The sequence below is a fragment of the Pan paniscus genome, chromosome 14 (genome assembly GCF_029289425.2).
Source record: "Pan paniscus chromosome 14, NHGRI_mPanPan1-v2.0_pri, whole genome shotgun sequence".
NCBI lineage: Eukaryota > Metazoa > Chordata > Mammalia > Primates > Hominidae > Pan > Pan paniscus.
Window position 1 is genome coordinate 54,440,076 of NC_073263.2, and position 21,275 is coordinate 54,461,350.

Sequence of the window (21,275 nt, forward strand, 5' to 3'; positions counted from 1 at the left end):
AGTGGGATATTAAAGTTGGAGGTGTAGTTAGAGATCATTTAATATTATAGCTTAAGACTCTTGGGCCCAGAGAGAGCTAGGGACATGTTAAAGGTGACTTGACTTGTTGGAGACAGAGCTGAGATGATTCAGGTCCTCTGATTTCCAAAACAGAGCTCTTGAGAATTCATTGCTCATTCATTTATTTACTCATTCAACACACACCTATTGAGTGCCTACTCTGGGCCTTTCACCTCCTTCTCTCTTGGGGGTTACACTTCCGCAGGGAAACTAAGCATCAAAATGGTGAAGAAAATACAAATTCCTTAAGCCATAACTCAGATCTATAAATGATGTCACTTAATTTTTTAATAAGTAAATTTAAACAGTATTGCAAACATCCTCTTGCTGATGGCAGACCATTTAACGTGATCAATTCCAGGTGAATCATGTTCATACCATTTTTTCACTCTTTCCTTCTTCATCAGGGTTGGTTTTCAGTTCCCCCTGGAACTTATGGATTGTTGAGGAGACCCGTCTGGTTCTAGGTCATCATCTGCCAGTGCTGGCAATATCTGCTGAGATGTCTGATTTCCCTTATCCCTGACACTTGTCATTGATGCCCGTTGGCATTTGCTGATACCCATGGACCCCCTCTGGTCTATGTTACCTGGGTTCCTGCCACAAAGCCCCTGGTTTGGGATTCCAGGCTTCTCAGGTCCACTCCTCAGACACTCTCTCTCTTCTTTACAGAAAGAAAAAGGTTTTTTTCAAAAAATTTTTTTTTAATTTTAAATTTCATCTTAGAATGGAAAATTCACTTGCCTTCTTCCAAATTTGTTGTTTAGGTATAAGTATTATGCCTTTAAGTTATTCAAGGCTTTGTCTTTTGATAGTCAAATGCTAGGATTTTTAGACTGCAACTCTAATTCCCTTAAGCCATTGTCATAGAGATAAGTATTGAACTGCTTTGAAACTCAAAAAATAGTTGACACATTTTTCTTTCAACAACCTAACCTGAGGGCAGTGGTAAGGGGTAGGGTTCTGTGTTAGTGATTGCTCAAAGCGGTAATACTCATTTATTATGCCTCATTGTTTCCGTGGGTCAGGCATTCAGATGAGGCACAGTGAAGACAAGTTATCTCTGCTCCACCATATCTGGGGCCTCAGCTGGAAATCATCAAAGATGATGGGCTGGAATCATCTTAAAGCTTGGAAATGTGGTTTCTGGAGGTTGCTGTTGGCTGGGGGCCTAGCCAGGCGGTCAGCTGAAAGATTCTCACATGGCCACTCCATCTATGTGCTGTGGGCTTCTCCACAACATGATGGCTGAGTTCCAAGAGAAAAATTAACAGAGAGAGGAGAGAGAGAGAAGAGAGAGGAGGAAGAAAGAGAGAAAAGAGACAGAGAGAGAGAACCAGATGGAAGCCATATTGCCCTTTATGAGAGACCCCATCAATCACCCAACATTCTTTTGTCAGTTAAGGCAATTGCAAAGATCCACTGGTGTGTTCAAGGGGAGGGAATATTAACCCTGTGTCTGGATGGGGAGTTTTGGTCATGTCACTTTGTGAGCATATGAAATAGTGTATATTGGTGTGGCCATCTTTGGAAAATATAATCTGCCAAAGGGATTTGGCAAGAAATATATATCTCATAATATTATTTTGTCACATAAGTGACTGCAACTGATAATCATCATCCATGTGTGCAGATGTGGCCCCGAAGAAGTAAAATGTACATTGATGGAGAATCAAGCTCTCCCTTTCTCTTTCTCCTTGTGTCTTTAATCTCTCTTCTTGGGGGTAAAAGACACTTTTCAGTTATTTGTGTCCCACAAAAGAACTGCAGGTCTGCAGTGGACCTGATCTGCATGGGTCTGCAGCAACTTCAATTCTTGCCTCCTCAGAAGAAAGAATTCAGCTGAGGGGCATAAGGCAGAAGGAGAGACCAAGGCAAGTTTTAGAGCAGCAGTGAAAGTTTATTAAAAAGTTTAGAGCAGGAATGTAAGGAAGTAAAGTACACTTGGAAGAGGGCCTAGCCGGTGACTTGAGATATCAAATGCCCTGTTTGACCTTTGACTTGGGGTTTTATATGGTGGCCTGCTTCTGGGGTCTTGTATTACTTCTCCCCTGATTCTTCCCTTGGGGTGGGCTGTCCGCATGCACAGTGGCCTGCTAGCACTTGGGAGGGGAGCATGCACAGTGTGTTTACTGGAGTTGTACACATGCTTGCTTGAGGTGTTCTTCCCTTACCAGTTGAATGCCCCTAGGAGGTCATATACCAGTTAACCTCCGCCATTTTGCCTCTTAATGTGCATGCTTGAGCCCACTCTCCCAACTCCTGAAATCTTATCTGGAAGCTGCAGATCACATTTCAGTTCTTTTCTATCTATTGGGAGACTGCGTTTCCCTGGTGCAGGCTGTGACCAGTTATTATTTTAGAGAGACAGTTAGCCACCTGACCATCACCTGATGGTTGCTTGAGATTCCTGGCATGTGTGTGTGTGGCAGGGGAGCCCTCTCCTGCTCTGTTCATATCTGACTAGTTACCTACCTTAACCGGTCTGCCCTAGCACATTTACAAAATAGCTAGGCTTTTTCTCCCTAGCCACTCCTTTTGTTTGTTGCCTGTGATGACTAATTTTATGTGTTAACTTGACTGGGCTAAGGGATGCCCATGTAGCTGGCAAAACATTATTTCTGGGTGTGCCTCTGAGGGTGTATCTGGAAGAGATTAGCATTTGAATGGGTAGACTGAGTAGAGAAGATCATACAGTCCATTGAGGTCAGGCATCATCCCAGTGTGGGCAGGACCTTACCAATGTGTGCAGGTATCATCCAACCCAGGGAGGGCCTGGATAGAACAGAAAGGAAGAGGAAGGGCACATTCTCTCTCTCTTCCTGAGCTGGGACATCCATCTTCTCCTGCTGTCAGATATCAGCAGCACTCTTGGTTCTCAGGCCTTTGGACTCAGATTGAATTTCACGACTGACTTTTCTGGTTCTCCAGCTTTCAGATGGCAGACGGTGGAACTTCCTGGCCTCCACAACCATGTGAGATAATTTCTATAATGAATCTCCTCCTCATATGTCTCTATATAGCCTATTGATTTTGTTTCTCTGGAGAACCCTGACTAATATATTGCCCTTTCTCTACTTTCCCCAGTGACCGAGTTTGTTTATGCTGAATTTCCCCCAACCCTGTCACCAGGTCCTGCTCATTTTTCCTTCTTTCCTTTCCCATATCAGAATTAAACAATCTAGCCTTTTGCTGGGGAATTAATTGGAGTTACCATGTCCCTAACAAAAATAGTTTGTGTTTTTGCTTTTGCCCATGCATTTTAACAGCTGCCTAATTGAAGTACCTAAAGGGAATAACTAATAGGGAGAAACTTCAGTTTTAAAAGCTGACTGAAGGATTCATTTGGGAATAAGACCAAGCAAGGTAGGTGAAGCTGCTCGACAGCACCTGATGGTGCCTTGCAGATACCCATCCGTGTGGCCTGGGCCCAGGGCTGACCTGCTTTCAGGAGGCCTAATTAACAAAAGGAGAATTGCCTTCTTCCCATGCTCGCGGGAAGGGGCTGATCAAGCAGAATTGTGCAGCCCAGTTATTCTCCACTTTTTAATTATATTTTCTTCAAAATAAAATACTTTTACTATTTTATTCTGGTTATAAATTAGTGCATGCCTACTCTTAAAAATTAAAACAATTCTTGAATGTATAGAGAAAAAGGAAAAATTATCTGAAATCTTACCACTCCTACTTGACTGTTGTAACATTTTGGTAAACACCCTTTCATATGTTTCTATATGCGTAGGTATCTGCAGCTATACCCATATATAACTGCGTATAAATAGTACACTATACAAACAGTGCTGTATCTTATTTTTTTCATTTAATAATAGGTGGTGGGTTTTTTTTCAAGTGTCAGTAAATATAGATCCACACCATCATTTTTATTGACTGCACAATATTCCTCTGTGAGACATACCACAATTTGTTTAACTAATCTCTATTGAACAACAATTATGCTGATTACAATTTTTTGATATTACAATCAATGCTCTGAAGAGCTTTCTTTTACATCCATTTTTATGTACTTCTTTAAAGATCTCCTTTGGATAAATTCCCATAGGGGAAAACAACTAAACTTTTTTCTTTTAAAAAGGATGATAGGAAGCCATGAGGAAGAGAAAGCTGAGTTAGCAGCCTGGTTCCAGAGAATTTATGCAACAAAAATGCATAGAGACCTATATTGTGTCAGGAGACTAATCTAGACAGCTTGAGATGCAAAGATAAAATAAATCTTCAAAAAACTCTAGCCTGGTAGGGTAGATAGACTGACTCTTAAACATATAATTACTACACTGAGATCAAATTCCCAATAGAAATATAAACAAAATACCATGAGAAAGATAAAAGAAGGCAATTAAACCTGGGCAAGAGAGTTGGGAAAATAATTTAACAGAGAAAGCAACCATTGAATTGGTCCGTCATTAAAGAGGTAAGTGTATTATTTGTGTGGGTTGCTATAACAAAGTACTGCAGACTGAGTGGCTAAAACAATGAAAATTTATTTTCTCACAGCTCTGGAGGCTGGGAGTTTGAGATCAAGGTGTCAGCAGGATTGGTTCCTTTTGAGGGTCCTGAAGGAAGAATCTGTTCCAGGCATCTCTCCATGGCTTGTAGATGGCCACCTTCATCCTGTGTCTTTACATTGTCTTCCCCCTGTATGTGGCTGTGTTCAAATTTCTTCTTCTTATAAGGACATCAGTCAAATCAGATTAGGGCTTACACTAATGACCTCATTTTAACTTTCCTCTAAGACCCTCTCTCTAAATACAGTCACATTCTGAGATACTGCGGGTTAGGACTTCAACTTACAAATTTTGCAGGGGACACAGTGTAGCCCAGAACGGTAAGGGAATGCAGAAATGCTTGTATAAAGACCCAGAGTCAGGCAAAGGTACCGTGTGATTATGGAAGCCCGAGGAAGCATTGTGATATAGGTGGAAAAGGTCTATGGGCTGGGAATGTGGAAAGGGAATCCTGACGGGAGATGCATTTGTACTGGGAGGCAGGAGCTTGCAAACAGCCCTAAGGAAGGTTGGCTGAGAAATCATGGATAAGTTTAAGTGAAGGAGTGGCATGGTCAGATTTGTCTTTCATTTAGATGTTGCTGTCAGAACACCAAATGTGGATGAGGATTTGGAGCACCCGGAACAATCATGAGCAGCTGCTAGGATTATAAAATGGAACAATTGTATTGAAAAATAATATGGCAGTTTCTTCAAAAGTTAACCATACACCTACGATATGATCATGTATTCCTCTCCTAAGTATTTATTTCAAGAGAAATGAAAGCATGTCTATACAATGGTTTGCACATGAATGTTAATAGCAGCTTTATTCATAATTACCAGAAACTGGAAACAATCCAAACATCCATCAACAGGTGAATAGGTAAACAAATTTTGGTATGTCCATTCAATACAATACCGCTTAGCAATAAAAAGGAAGGAACCATTAATAACCCTAACATGGATAAATCTCAAAATAATTATATTGAGTGAATGAACCGAAGCCCCCAAAACAAGAATATGATACATACTATGTGATTCTATTGATATAAAATTTTACAAGATATGAATTAATCTGGGGATGAAGATTGGGGACAGGTGGGGCAGAGGTGGGAGGGAGATATTACAAAGGGACATGAGGAAACTTTGGGGGTGATATAAATGTTCCCCATCTTGATTGAGATGATGTTTTCATAGGTGTATGCATATGTCACACTCATCAAATTGTACACTTTAAGTACAGGCAGTCTATTGTGTGTCAGTTATATCTCAATTAATTAAAAGCAAACAAAACCAAAACAAACAAGAAAAGAGGTATGTGGGTGGATAAAAAAATAGAGCATAGACCTGTGAAAGAGATACCAATTAGGAGATTACTCCAGAAGGCCAGTAGGCTTAGGAAAGTCTGAATGAGGCTGGGTAGGTGGTGTCCAGTTGACTCTGCTCTTTTTCTGTTGTGGGACTCAAGATTTTAGGAACTGAACACCTGCGGGCTGCAGAAGGGCATTTTATCCCTATGTGATGGGGGAATGCACCAGCTTTCCTTCCTTCTACTCCCTTCTATATGCTAGCAATAATTTTAGGCATTCATAGCAGTGGTGAGTAAAACAGGCAAATATCTGTTGTGTTCATGAGGCTACATTCTAGTGGGAGACAAAAAGTAATATATCAGGTAGGGCTAAGCGCTATGAAGAAAAAGCAGGGTAAGGGAGTATGTGGTAGATGTGCAGGGGATGTGGAAACTACTTTAGAGAGGTGTTTAGAAAAGGCTACTCTAGGGAGATGACAATTGATCTCAGATCTGCATGAAGTGACCAAGGGATGTTAGTTGAGATCAGGGACAAGTTCCCTTGGCTGAGAGACTGGCAAGTGCAAAGGTCCTGAGGTGGTCATTTAAGTGGCTTGTCAAGAAGAAGCCTGGAGCAGCTGGAAAAGTAGGAAAGGCAACAGCAGAGGCTGGAGTAGGTTCCTGATTTGCCACCCACATATGCCTAGACAAGCCCCCTGGTAATTTATACTGGGCACTTCCACCTACAACAAAGTTCGTGCTAGACTGTTGAAAATGCTAAATACTATTTGAAATACTGTTCATTTGACTGTAGCTTTGATTCTCTTTCTTATGCCTTCTCTCCTTTTTTTTTTTTAATAAGATTGGTGTCGATCATGATATTTGTTGTAATAAGATTTAATCTACATCTTATTGGCTTTCTACGGTGTGAAAAGTCTTATAATAGTGTCTTTATTTACCATCTGTCTTAATGCCCAGTGGTGAGTGGAATCTCAAATTAAAACGAATGTCAGTATGACAGAGAAATGGATACTCACAAGTGGTTGACAAATGAAGACTATTGATACATTTCTATTAATATAAATTCTGCCTTTAAAACGGTAATATTAAGAGGAAGTGACAGACACTGTCAGCCAGCTATTATGAGGTGAGCATTTCTACATGTCTGAATGAATTCTCTTAACAATCTTGTTATTAACACCGTTTTGCAGCTATAGAAACCGAGGCTTAGAAGCATCACAAGACTTGTCCAAGGTCACGCAGCTAGGGAATGCCAAAGCTAGGATTTCAAGTCACTTCTGCTGCCTCCTGGTTTGTTTGGGGCTTCTGTCACTGCACCCTGTCAGTCTTGAGTGCTGTGCCACAACATCCATAATGCCAGGCTGTCATGGACTGAATAGAGAGACAGTCCTCTTAAGAAAGCAAACAGCTTCCTTGAGAAAAAACCCCAAGGCTGTATTCTCTTGATCTTCAGACCTACCTATCTGTCTGAATGTTGCAGAGGAGCTTGTGCCTGTCTTCAGCTGCTCCTCCCTTCCGACAAGAATTCTCCAAAGGGACTGGCGGCAGGAGGCTGGGGGAAGTGGCTGGGTTAGCCAGGCGTGATTGAACACTGTTCCAGTATCGAGACCTGATAAAAATCTGGGGCCGCTGGACACTCGATTTTTAAAGTAATCCTGTCAGTTCCCTAATAATAGTAATAAATTAACCAAACAGCAGATTCAGTGGTATTTTATGTCCTAAGGGTATTGCTTTCACACTTCAACTTGATAGCATGATTTATCAAGAGATAAATTACAGCTGGGAATGAATGGATTTACTGATGTCAGGGAGACGACAAGTATATTCTGAAGATGTTACCAGTGATGGGCATGTACCTGACAAGCATACTTGAAGATCCCCAAACAAAATGCTTCTCTTCAGAGGCTGAATAACTTTTCACTTTGGATGTAGGTCATTGCAAGGACAGAAGGATTTTTGATAGTCTAATTAGCTCTCTCCCCACATCATTGTCACCTCATAGTATTAATTACATTGCTCTTTGTGGGTGGGCTTCTTCAATCACCTTCAAACATTTTCTCCCATTCCTCCACTCCCAATTCACCATTACTGTGTGTCTATCATTCTTGTTACATAAATGCACTCGACTAAGATAGAATTTGACTGTTGGATTCATGCACTGAGCTTGATCTCCTCATCCCTGGATGTAAAGGCAGGAGGGATTAGTTCTGGGAAGTTGCTCAGGAGAGTGATCAGAAAGCAGAACTGATAAAGAGAGCCCAGGTAGAGGGCAGAGATGACTTGGGCTCTCGAGTTGAGAAGTGACCTCCCTGGAGATGTGTGAAGATGGCCTTGAGGCAGACCTGGAACTGTGAGCTGAGAGTGGGGTCTGCAAATTCACAGATGCTTATGGGTCTGTCTAGAGTGGGTACTTTCCAGGAAAGGCATAGTAGAAGAATTCTTGGTGAGGAATGGTCTAATGAATGGGCTCTCAAAGACTTTTAGAGTTTTTTTTATCACATTAAAAAGAACAGGCACATTTTTGTGGATATGGAGAGGGGCATACAGTGATAGGGAGAACTAGGGGTAAGGCTTGGTGCTTGTGATTAGCCCTTAATGGTATATTGAAGGAAAAATAACTCTAAGCTTAGAGCATCTACCTCATAAAAGAGGCAAGTTAAAGGTGTCTTGAGCCTTGGACATTTGAAACATGTTTTAAAAAACAAACTGCAAAGTCTGGGCAGTGTACAGTTAAGAAGCCAACAAATCAAATTGTGCCCAACAAATCAAAGCAAAAAGTATAAGTCATTAGAAAAAGTAGATGTAGAAATAAGATTTAACTTCAGAAGCAACCAAGCAAATAAGCTCATTAATGAATAGTCCACTCAAGGAACAAATAGGATTTAAAATGCTTCCAGCTTCTGGATGTACACAGATTAGAAGAAAATGGTGCAATGCAGTTTCTTGTTAAATCTCTTTAAGTTTACCAATAGCCTGAAGCATCTGTCAAAATCCCAGGCAGGTGCTACAAAGAACTATTTTAAACTTCCAAATTCAGGGCACCTGAAGAAGTAGAGGTGCATGTCATTTTCCCTCTTGTGGATAAACAGCTTTGCCATTCATAAATAGTGAAAACTGTTATAAACATATAATAGTTTTCCACCATATAGTCTGTGTGAATGTCTATGGGCTTACGTTTTTTTAATTGTAAAAATATTTGTTTCATCATATATCTTTTTTTTTCTGACCAAATTCTAGGCACATTTTTATAGGAAAAAAATGATCAAGCATGAGACAGGACCCCTGGACTCTGGAGAGGCACTTTGGTTTCAGGATAATCCTTAAAGATAGAACCTCGCCATCTTGGACATCTGACCTCCAGATAAATCCTCCAAAAAGAAAAAAAAGAAAAGCCCTAAGGACCAGAGAAGTCATCTTTAACATGCATTCTTCATACTCTCTCAGAGAAAATATGCCCACGGCTAATGTGAGAGGCAGAGCAGAACTGAACAGAGGCTTAAATTTTTCTACCTGAGAGTCAGAATTTGCGTGTGGAGATGAATTTTGATAGGTGTCAAAAAGCAACTGTTGGCCTTTATGCTCTTACGGTTACCCACACTTCTAGTGAGCAACTCATGAGTGCTAATATTGGGAAGCAGAGCCACCCAAGCCAACTGTATTCAAATTAAGGTAGAGAGAAAACCCAGATTTGGCTACTTGCCAGACTGCTATGCTACCTCTTTCTCAACTTACATTAACTCAGGAGTAGGAAGCTGGGGCAAGTGGTGAATTCTTCTTTTTCTTCTGCTACTGACCTTCCTTTGAGGCCCAATTTAGCCCAAGATGGGTAAGAAAAGTGAGACTGCTGATATTACTTATTTTGACCTCCACCCAGAAACATACTGCTTCAGCCTTTCATCCTTTTTGGATCAATTGACACAAGTGTTGTTTTTTGTTTTGTTTGATTTGGCTTAAAACAGTGGTTATCAATTTTTTTTCTGCCTTTGGTTTGTTGAAGCAAAAGTTGCTATGAGTCACAAGCTTTGCCTGCTTTACATAGCCATTTAGCTATATTACAAAATTAAATTAAATATATTAAAAATAATATTTTATAATAATAAATATATTAAAAATTATATTAAAAATTATACTGCAGGAACAAATGGGAAGACATGGCACCATTTTTAAGTAAAGTATAACATAACATACATTAAAAAATGTGCCCTGATGAAATTTCACAAACAACAAACTGAATATTCCCATGTAAGCCCCACCCAGGTAAAGAAATAGAAAATTACCAGAACCCCCAAATCCACCTCTTGTGCCTCCTTCTAATTTCTTTCTGAGAAAGATAACCACTGTTTTGACTTCTATTACATATCACTTTTTAAAAATCTACTTTAGGCTGGGGGAGGTGGCTCATGCCTGTAATCCTAGCACTTTGGGAAGCCAAGGAAGGAGGATCACTTGAACCCAGAAGTTCACGACCAGCCTGGGCAACACAGTGAAATCCGGTCTCTACAAAAATAAACAAAATTAACCAGGTACGGTGGCACGTACCTGTAGTTCCAGCTTCTATATTCTGGAAGTTGAGGTGGGAGGATCACTTGTGCCTGGGAGGTTGAGGCTGCAGTGAGCCATGATCATGCCACTGCACTTCAGGCCAGGCAACAGAGCAAGACCTTGTCTCAGAATAAAAATAAATAAATAAATAAATAAATAAATAAATAAATAAATAAATGTAAATAAATAAAAAATTACTTTGACTAAATTAAATTGTACAGTTTGTCTTCTTTTGTGTCTAGATTCTTTCAACATTATGGTTGTGGGAGTCAATGTTGTTGCTGCAGCAAAATTCATTCATTCTCATTGCTCTAGTATTTCATCTGGTAAACTTGCCGCAGTTCACTTATCCTTTCTACTGTAGATGAACATGTGGAATGTTGACAGTTTTTGCCTATTATGAATAATGTTACAATGCACATATCTTTTGCTGAACATATGTACCATTAGTGTTGGCTATATACTTAGGAGTGGAATTGATGGGCCAAAGAGTGCACATATGTTCAGCATTGGTAAATACTAAATAGTTTTCCAAAGTGATGGTGGCAATTAATGTTCTGGTTCAAGAGTTTGGCTCTATAGTCTTACCATTACTTGATGTTGTGCCTTCTACATTTTAGCCCTTCTGGTAGCTGTACAAATGGCTCAATTTTTGAGAACATATATTGTCAAACACAACAGTTAAAAACTTTTTAAAAAAGCTATAAATATTTGTGTTTTAAAGATTAAATAATGTCCTGAGAGAGACAAATCCATGGATGACCTCACAGGGGAATACTAGTGACAGAGAATTTCTGTACGAACAATGTTTTGAGGATAGCTGGTCTAAATTATTCTATGAAAGATGTACAGAATTGCTTTAAAATGTGGGATTTTAGAATTTTAATAACAATAAAACATTTTTCACTCTGTTTCATGTTTCATGGGCATTTTGAAGAATTGTGATCAATACCTGATTGCAGGATATTTGATCACTGGTTAAGCTACATCAGCACACAAAAAAAGTGCTGCAATAGGGAGTCTGTTCATATGCTAAATACTCTGAAGCGTTTTTCCCTGAGGTAATCTAAATTCTGCTGTCATTTATTAATTCGCCTTCTATGATTTCTACAAACTTTAAGTTTTGGAAGGAAGTCCACATGTATTATGGTATTAGAGCTGTTAAAATTTGCCATCCATTACTTAAAAATCACATTGAACATATTCACAAAGTGCCTTCCCCTGTGCTGACCATGCAGCAAGATCTGATACCAAATGTCAGAAATTCATTTGGTGGAAATAACAAATTAATTGGCTAAGAGTAGCTCAAGCAACATGCTTATCTTTCTCACATAATGAGAGAGACATATTTGCTGGTTTTAAGACATATTTACCAGCTAGTTGCTGGTATTGTTTCAGCTATTCAGCAATGTCATTAGGCATCTGGCTTTCAATCATTCTATTCCAGCATCCTTAATGCACTAACTTTCATACTCATGCTGTTGCTTTGTGGTTGCAAGATGGCTGCTCTACTTCTGGCATCACATCTGCATTGAAGAAGTAAAAGAAGAAAAGAGGGGGTAATTGCAGCTGTATATTTCCTATTTTTCAAGAAAAGAGCCTCCAGAAGACTTCTGCTTATATCTCTGTATGAATTATCTATTCTGTAGAACAAATAACCCTCAAAATCAGTGGTAAAACAACAACAATACTGCAGGGAATAAGACAGATGGAAAGAAAAACCAAATAATTATTATAATTTCCATGGATCAGGAATTTCACTGAGGCTTAGCTAGGTGAGTTTGGTTCAGGATCTTTCATGGAGTTGCAGTGAGGATGTTGGCAGGAGCTGCAATCATCTGAGGACATGACTGGGGTCCAGGAATCCACTTCTAAAATGGTTCACTGCCAAGATGAGCCTTACCACAGGCTTCCTGATGTGTTCTCACAAAATGGCAGCTAGCTCCCCTCAAAGCAAGTGACCTGAGAGGCAGCGAGGCAGAAATCACATTATTTTATGAACTAGCCTTACAAGACTAATACTATGTTTTGAGTGTAGCTTCTCCAAAATTCAGGTGTTGCCAATGTGATATTATTAAGAGATGGATCCTTTAAGAGGTGATTAGGCCAAGGAGGCTTCTTCCTCATGAACAGGATTAAGGCCTTTTTAAAAGAGGCTTCACGCAGTGTTCAGCTAGCACACTCACTTGCTCTTCTGCTTTCTGCCATGTGAGGACATAGCAAGAAGGCCCTCACCAGACACTAAATGCTGGTGTCTTGATCTCAGACTTCCAGCTTCCAAAACTGTGAGAAATAAAGTTCTGTTCTTTATGAATTACCCAGTCTCAGATGATTTTGTTACAGCAGCACAAAACAGACTAAGACAGTTACTTCTGTCTTTTGATAGAAGGGAGAAGAACCAAATAATTTGTGGACATATTTTGAAACCACTACTGCCCTATTGACCAAAATGGATTCACTTCTTCAGTCTAATTACAGTAGTACCTAGGAAGTAAATTATCATTGGAGGCTATGCCCATTCTTCCCTTGAACAAAACAGGGGCCTACTAGCAAAATGAAAGAATATTGCAAAGGCAACTATCTCAGGTATTTGTATGGAGTTCTTGAGAACTTGACCAAATAATTCTAGAGTTTATCTGAAAAAGGTTAGATAGATACAAAAATTGTTAAAAAGGCTTTTTGAGGGACAACAGGGAAACGACCAGACCTATTAGACTTCAAAATGCAAGGTGAACTAATACATAGGTGAATGAATGGGAAATAATATATAGTACACACATAGATCCTAATTCATAGGAAATTAAGATTGAAAGGGATAAATTTTTAAAGAAATGGTATTGAAAAAATCTATTAAAAGATCCATTTACTTTCTTGCTATACAACAGAGTAAATTCTAGATCAATTAAAAAGTGAAGCATGAAAAAGGGAACCACTTAAAGAAATCAGAAGAAACTTGTGGTAAATATTTACCTGATCCAAAATGGGGAAGGACTATCTAAGCATACATACAATGGACCAGATAGCAAAAGAAAAGATTGATTTTCATATTTAAAATTAAAAACTCTGTGTCAAAACATCATAAAACCTTAAAAGGAAATGAAAATATTATGCATTATTGATATTTGAACAGGATATATTTATTAGCAAGAAAAATGCCTTCCCTTTGCTTGAGGTCTATGGGTCTTTTCTATGGAGTAAATATTGTAGAAATTAAAAGTAAAACAGTAGGAATATGTTTGTATTAGTCCATTTTCACACTGCTGATAAAGACATACCAAAGACTGGGCAATTTACAAAAGAAAGAGGTTTATTGGACTTAAGTTCCACATGGCTGGGGAGGCCTCAAATTATGGCGGAAGGTAAGGAGGAGCAAGTCACATCTTATGTTTGTGGCGGCAGGCAAAGAGAGAGCTTGTACAGAGAAACTCTCATTTTTAAAACCATCAGATCTGGTGAGACCCATTCACTATTATGAGAACAGCACAGGAAAGACCTGCCCCCATGACTCAGTCATCTCCCACCAGGTCTCTCCCACAACACATGGGAATTATGGGAGCTACAAGTTAAGATTTGGGTGGGGACACAGAGCCAAACCATATCATTCAGCCCCTGGCCCCTCCCAAATCTCATATCTTCACATTTCAAAACCAATCATGCCTTCCAAAGTCTCAACTCATTTAAGCATTAACTCAAAAGTACACAGTCCAAAGTCTTATCTGAGACAAGGCAAGTCCCTTCCGCCTATGGTCCTATAAAACCAAAAGCAAGTTAGTTACTTCCTAGATACAATGGGGGTACAGTCATTGGGTAAATACATCTCTTCTAAATGGGAGAAATTGGATAAAACAAAGGGGCTACAGGCCATACAAATCCAAAATCCAATGGGGCAGTCAAATCTTAAAGTTCCAAAATGATCTCCTTTGACTCCATGTCTCACATCCAGGTCACGCTGATGTAAGAGGTAGGTTCCCATAGTCTTGAGCAGCTCCACCTCTGTGGCTTTGCAGGGTGCAGACTCCCTCCTGGCTGCCTTCCCAGGCTGGTGTTGAATGTCTGAGGAAAAGTCAGGTGCATGATGCAAACTGTCAGCGGATCTACCATTCTGGGGTCTGAAGGACAGTGGCCCTCTTCTCACAGCTCCACTAGGCAGTGCCCCAGTAGGGACTCTGTGTGGGGGCTCTGACCCCACATTTCCCTTCCACACTGCCCCAGCAGAGGTTTTGCATGAGAACTCACACCTATAGCAAACTTGTGCCTGGGCTTCCAGGCGATTCCATACATCTTCTGAAATCTTGGCAGAAGTTCTCAAACCTCAATTCTTGACTTCTGTGCACTTGAAGGCTCAACACCATGTGGAAGCTGCCAAGGCTTAAGGCTTGCACCCTCTGAAGCCACGAACTGAGCTTCACATTGGCCCCTTTCAGCCATGGCTGGAGTAGCTGGGACACAGGGCCTCAAGTCCCTAGGCTACACACAGCATGGGGACCCTGGGCCCTGCCCATGAAACCACTTTTTTCTCCTAGGCCTCTAATGGAAGGGGCTGCTATGAGGACCTCTGACATGCCCTGGAGACATTTTCCCCATTGTTTTGGAGATTAACATTCAGCTCCTCCTTGTTACTTATGCAAATTTTTGCAGCTGGCTTGAATTTCTCCTCAGAAAATGGATTTTTCTTTTCTATTGCATTGTCAGGCTGCAAATTTTCTAAACTTTCATGCTCTGCTTCCCTTATAAAACTGAATGCCTTCAACAGCACCCAAGTCACCTCTTGAATGCTTTGCTGCTTAGAAATTTCTTCTGCCAGATACCCTAAATCATCTCTCTCAAGTTCAAAGTTCCACAAATCTCTAGGGCAGGGGCAAAATGCCACCAGTTCCTTTGCTAAAACATAATAAGAATCACCTTTGCTCCAGTTCTTATCTTATAATAAGATAACTGATAATAAGACTTCTATTTTCTTATCTCTGTCTGGGACCACCTTAGCCTGGATTTCATTGTCTCTATCATTATGAGCATTTTGGTCAAAGCCATTCAACAAGTCTCTAGGGCACTCCATACTCTCCCACATTTTCCTGTCTTCTTTTGAGCCCTCCAAACTGTTCCAGCCTCTGCCTGTTACCTAGTTCCAAAGTCACTTCCACATTTTTGGGTGTCTTTTCAGCAGCACCCCACTCTACTGGTACCAATTTACTGTATTAATCCAGTTCATGCTGCTGATAAAGACATACCTGAGACTGGGCAGTTTAGAAGTTTATTGGATTTACAGTTCCACGTGGCTGGGGAGGACTCACAATCATGGTGGAAGGCAAGGAGGAGCAAGTCACATCTTACGTGGATGACAGCAGGCAAAGAGAGAGCTTGTGCACAGAAATTCCTGTTTTTAAAACCATCAGATCTCATGAGACCTATTCACTGCCATGAGAATAACATGGGAAAAACCTGCCCCAATGATTCAATCATCTCCCATCGGGTTCCTCTCATAACACATGGAATTATGGGAGCTATAAGATAAGATTTGGGTGGGGACACAGAGCCAAACCATATCAATGTTAATATGTAATAAGTGAATATAACTGATAATAAGGCATCTATTTTCTTAATAAAATAAGCAAAAACATAAACCTATAATTCATACAAGAGATAGAACAAATGGCTAATAAACAGGAATGGATGGTCAACCTCATTAGTAATCATACCGACACAAGTGAAAACAGAAACAAAACTTAATATTTTATCTATCAGAGTAACACAGCTTGTTTAATAAAAATACTCAGGGCTGGGCCGGGCGCAGTGGTTCACACCTGTAATCCCAACACTTTGGGAGGCCAAGGCAGGAGGATCACGAGGTCAGGAGATTGAGATCATCCTGGCTAATGCGGTGAAACCTCGTATCTACTAAAAATACAAAAAATTAGCTGGGCATGGTGGCAGGCGCCTGTAGTCCTAGCTACTCAGGAGGCTGAGGCAGGAGAATGGCATGAATCCGGGAGGCGGAGCTTGCAGTGAGCTGAGATCACACCACTGTACTCCAGCCTAGGCAATAGAGCGAGACTCTGTCTCAAAAAAAAAAAAAAAAACAACAAACCACACACAAAAATCTCAGGGCTGGCCAGGTTGTGGTGAAAGAGGATTATTTAACACTGCTAGTTAAAGAAATTTGACAGTCTTCACCAAGAGCCTTCAACATGTTTGTACTTTTTTATCTGATAATTTCCTTTATAGGAGTCTAGTCTAAGGAAATAACAGAAATGTGCTTAAAATATATGTATAAAAAGGTGTGTCTTCATATCATTTATAGTAGAAACAAAAAGAAAATTACCTAAATGTCCCCCAATAGACCCACAGCTAAACAAATCATGGAATGTCCATATGATGGAATATAAAGTGCTGTTAAAATATTTTAATGAGTTTAATTGAATAATGTTCATGACACAATTTTAATTGTAAGAGCAACACAAAACATAAAGTATATGTGATATGTGATAATATAAACTATGGAATAAGTATTATATAAGAGTAAAAAAGTTTGGGTGAAAATAGAACAAAATGCTTATAGTGTTTTCTGAGAACCATCTTTTGGAGGATTGTAAGATTATGGAAAACGTGTGTCTCATTTAGATTTATGCATTTCCTGCAATGTGTTGCTTTCATAATGAGAAAAAAGTACTCTGTAAACTCTAAATGAACGTTTTTAATTCTATTATTTCACCTGTCTCACTGCTCTGGGGAGTTGCACTGTGTGTGTGTATATGTATGTGTCTGTGTGTGTGTGTGTCTGTGTGTGTGTGAGAGAGAGAAAGAGAATTTGTGTTCTATAATTCTAGGGAATTTATGTATAAAAATGGTAAAACTCATTTTGTCAGGAAGTGATAGATTAAATCCGACAATAATGCATTAACTCTTTCAGGCCACTTAGGGACCAATTAGTGCATTATGCTAAGGGGTACTAAATTGTATCCTACTGGCTTGGAGGAGACCCAAGCATGTCCCAGAGCTCTAACTCATATCACCACTGGGAAGTGATTCAAATCTGGGAAGAAGCTGGCTCATTGAATATTAATTGAATGGGTGAATAAATGAAGGGAAGACAAAGAAGGGCGCTAACAAGCTAACACTTATTGATTATTTACTATGTGCCAGGGGCTGCCCATTCATTATCTCATTTAATTCTCATGGCAACCTTATGAGGCCTGTATTATTATTATTATTACCATTTTACAGGGGAGGAAATGAATTTATACCCCAAACATAAGGAGTTTCCTGCTCTTCCTATGGGGAAGATGCTGGTGCTGACTTTAGATAGTCACTTATTTGCCGTGGTCAGGAGTATAAGATCCTTCCTGGACCCACAGAGGCTTCTTTCAGCCTGACTGATTCGTAAAATTCTGCAGTTCAAGATAGCATTCCTCTGTAGAGTGTGGCTTTTCTGAGTATTCCATAGTATTTAGTGTACTTGGGGAGAGTGGGTGGGAGAGTGGTCTGGGCAGTGGAAAACCCTGTGGGATATCAGTCAATTACACTGAAATAAGGCTAAATTTCATGTTACTTTCTGATAACTATTTTTAGTTAAAAAAAAAAAAAGGTAAAATGAAAAAGAGGAGAGCAAAAGATTGCTGGGTGCCTAAGGAGCACCAAAAGGAATGCCCCAAAGGTAGAAAAAGACATAGAATAAGGGGCCAGGGATTACTACAAGCTAACTGGTGGTATTGAGAGAGTGCCTAGAAACCATTCCCATCCTTTAATCTCCTAAAGGCAAATGGTAGGCATTTGTAAGATAGTTGTCTGGGCTGCCTGGCATAGATGGTTTTTGTGCCTCAGAGTAAAGGAAACTGGTTTCTAAAGGGAATGAATTCCTGACTTGTTTCATTAACAAGAAGTTGTAGCCCAGTAAGTTGTAAATGGTACTTGAAACTGACATAAGAAAACACAGTATCAGAGCAGAATCCATTTCTTATAGGACTCCTGGGCCAGGGAGAGAGTTCGGTACTCTGAGTATTTCTATTTAGAAGGCCTTTTACATCTGAGAGGGTGCACTTTTCTCTACAGGTGGTAAGACACAGTTTTACATTTTAGATAATTAGAAGTTTTCAGTACAAAGTTCTCTATGTCTATAATTTCAATTTCAAAAGAGAGACTTTAAGACATAAAATGAAAGTTCTAAAAGAAGTCTTTTTATTCTTTTCCGTTTCTTAGTTTAGGTACTTTATATTTAGGCTTTCAAGGAACAAGGGGACAAGGTTTTTCTTTTTAGAAAGAAAATCCAAACAACTGACAACTTTAAATAGATTTACACCCAAATTATACATTGTAAGTCTACAAGCAACTTTATAAAATAGCATCCACATGGCCTTTTGTATTGTGATCCTTTGTATGATACTGAAACTCCTGTAGGAGGTAGAAAATAATGATTAGGCTTACGCAAAGTGAAAAGATATTTTCTCAGCTGGAAGTTGTTAATACTTCAGCTGATAGAGACTTGGAGAATAACTCCACTGTTATGTGTTTAAAAAATAAATACACAAGCAGTGGAATAATTCACAGGAAGAGAAATCGCAGGAGAGAGATAACAGCCAAGCAGATCTGAGGCTGATCGTTTTCCTGCTTATGGGGATGTTGCTCTTTTGCCCTAAGTCTTGGGCTGACAGCTCTTCTGGACGTAGTCTCCAGTCCTTTGGGCCTTGCTGTCTTGCAGTAAATACTATATTGCCAAGTCAGTGGAGGGCTTTACATTTTCATAGAAGACATAATTATTGGAGACATAAGCACAGCGTTCAGAATTCTAAACCTCCTCTGTACTTAAAAATATTAAATATAACTTCTTTTCTTTCTCATTGTAAAAACAATACATGTTCATGGAAAACTTAAAAAATATAAAGAAGCAAAAAGAAGAATCTATAGAATAATCCAACTAGTGAGAAACAGTCACTAATTAGAAGTAGAGTGTGTCAATTCTTCTCTTATTTAATCCAATGGGAATATATTTTACAAAAAGATTTCTTCATATGGCATGTGCAGTTTTATAATCTTCTTGGGTCTACTCCCCTGTGCGTTCTGACGTGTAATAGTTAAATGTCTATACTCTGGAATCAGATCCAATAGAAGGCAGAATTCTGCCCCTGCTACTTACTATCTAGGTGGCATAAGTCTCCGTTTCCTCTTCTGCAAAACGAAGATAATGTTACTTGGATTGAAAGGTGTTTGTAGGGACAGAGATAATGTCTGTAAAGTGCTTGGCACTTAGTAAATTTTCAATAAATGGCAGCTATTACGATTTTTCTTTCTGTCTTCCTTTTTCTATCTCTACCACATTGGTGCCCTACTTTGCTTTTTGCTATCTTTAATATTACTAAAATTGCATATGCCATTCAAACACACACACACACACACACACACACACACATCTATCTATCTATCTATCTATCTATCTATCTATCTATCTATCTATCTATCATCTATCTATCTATCTATCTATCTATCTATCTATCTATCATCTATCTATATCTATCTATTTTAGGATTAAGATACCTTGACAGACGAAGAAAAGAGTAAGATTTTTCATCTGGGTATGATCATCTGCTTTAAGGCAACGCATATACTGAACATGTTTAGGTTTGGGTGCTGCTTATATTTTGCCTTAGAATATGTAAAGTTTGAGGATGTTTTGCACAGGTCAGGATGACGTGGCATTCCAATGTCTTGATTATCAGGCTTCACTATATCTGTCTCTTTAAGTAAGATAAAGAATTGAGCCAATAATAATCAGGATCTCACTTCTCTGACAGAGGGATTTAAGGACTGATGTCCTTACTTCTACTTCTGTTTTAACAATGTTTGAGGAGAGAGAAGTGTGGGGACCAGGCCCTATTTTGATGCAGGGCAGTGGCATGAAAAAGTTAAGCCCCCAGTCAAGGATGAGAGCTGCTCTGGGACACATTTGCCTTGTTCAGAATGGACTCTTCTGACTTTCCCCGGGACAAGCAAATGGAGGGGTCTGCCCAGTAACTGTTAAGTCATGGACTAAGAGCGATCATGTATAGTGGCATATCTACTGTCCATCATATTTACTTTTGGGGAATGCTGAGTCTGAGAGACTGCACTTCCTTGGGTGCAGCAGTGGGGCAACAGGTGAAGCATGCACAGTGGCCCTTACTTCTTTGCTTGCTGCACCGAGTAAGTGCAGCAATTTCTTTGTCAAAGTGCCTGGTGTAATGGAATGCACTGTTTAGTTGGTCAACATGAGTGGGCCTGGGAAGCCTGAAAAAAGGTATTTTGGCTAGGCACAGTGGCTCTTGCCTGTAATCTCCGCACTTTGAGAGACCCAGGTGGGAAGGTTGCTTGAGAACAGGAGTTTGAGACCAGCTTGGGCAACATAGTGAGATCCTGTCTCCACAAAAAGTTAAAAAAAAATTAGCTGGGCATGGTGGTGCATGTTGCTGGCAGTCTCAGCTACTCTGGAGGCTGAGGTGGGAGGATCGCTTGAGCCCACGGGGTTGAGGCTGCCATGAGCCGTGATCATGCCACTGCACTCCAGCCTGGGTGACAAAGCAAGATCCTATCTCTAAAATAACAATAAAAAATAGAGAATTTTTATTACTGAATTTTCAGGTATACACAAGATTAGAGAGAATAGTACAAATGAACCCATGAACCCACCACACAATGTCAGAAGATTTCAACATGTTGCCAATTTTGTTTCATCTTTTGCCATATCACTATCTTTCCTTGCCTCACTTGTTACCACAGTATTCTAAAGCAAAGATCAGAGAAGAAATTCTCTAAGTGCTTCTGCAGGTATCTCTAAAAGATAAGGACATTAAAAAAGAACCCATAATCACAATCCCATTCATACCTAACAAAAC